We start from the raw sequence: 944 nt of genomic DNA on the forward strand, positions 1-944 counted from the left end.
TTCTCACTGTTATTTAAAGTTACGCTAATCACAAATACCATCTGATTTATTTATTTTTTTTTTAATTTTTTTTTTCAACGTTTATTTATTTTTGGGACAGAGAGAGATAGAGCATGAACGGGGGAGGGGCAGAGAGAGAGGGAGACACAGAATCGGAAACAGGCTCCAGGCTCTGAGCCATCAGCCCAGAGCCCGACGCGGGGCTCGAACTCCCGGACCGCGAGATCGTGACCTGGCTGAAGTCGGACGCCTAACCGACTGCGCCACCCAGGCGCCCCTCATCTGATTTATTTTTAATCTGGTTTTTAACTAGCTTAGTTCACAGCATCCAAAGGCATATGTACTCCTGTTTACAGACATACAGTTTCTTCATGTGGGCTTGGAACATTATCTGTACCTGCAGGATTTATCTAATTTAAGGGTCCCAGAAGAATTTGCTAACACTAGTTAATTATTAAGAAACTGTTAGAAAGGAGTGTCAGTACCACTCATAATTTACAACCCTTTCCATGACTTTTGTATGCATTTGCCTGAAAGTCAAAGTGGCCTTGGGCCAAGGCTATGGACATTTCAAGGCGAGCAGCTGTTACTCCTTTTATGAGTTTGAACTTTGCTTATCATAGTATACCATCTGCTATAGATTAAATGTATCTCCCCAAAATTCATATCTTGAAATACTAACTTGCAAGGTGATGGTATTAGGAGGTGGGGTTTTTGAGAACTGATTAGGTCATGAGAACAGAACCTTCATGAATGGGATTAGTACACTTATAAAAGTGGCCCAAGAAATCTCCCTTACCCTCTTCCAGCCTCATGAGGTTACCATGAGAAGACCACCATCTATGATGGCATCTTGCCAGATGCCAAATCTGTGGGCACCTTGATCTTGTAATTCCCAGCCTCTAGAATGTGAGAAATACATTTCTATTGTTTATAAGCTATCC

Source organism: Prionailurus viverrinus, chromosome B3, assembly GCF_022837055.1.
Source record: "Prionailurus viverrinus isolate Anna chromosome B3, UM_Priviv_1.0, whole genome shotgun sequence".
Lineage (NCBI taxonomy): Eukaryota > Metazoa > Chordata > Mammalia > Carnivora > Felidae > Prionailurus > Prionailurus viverrinus.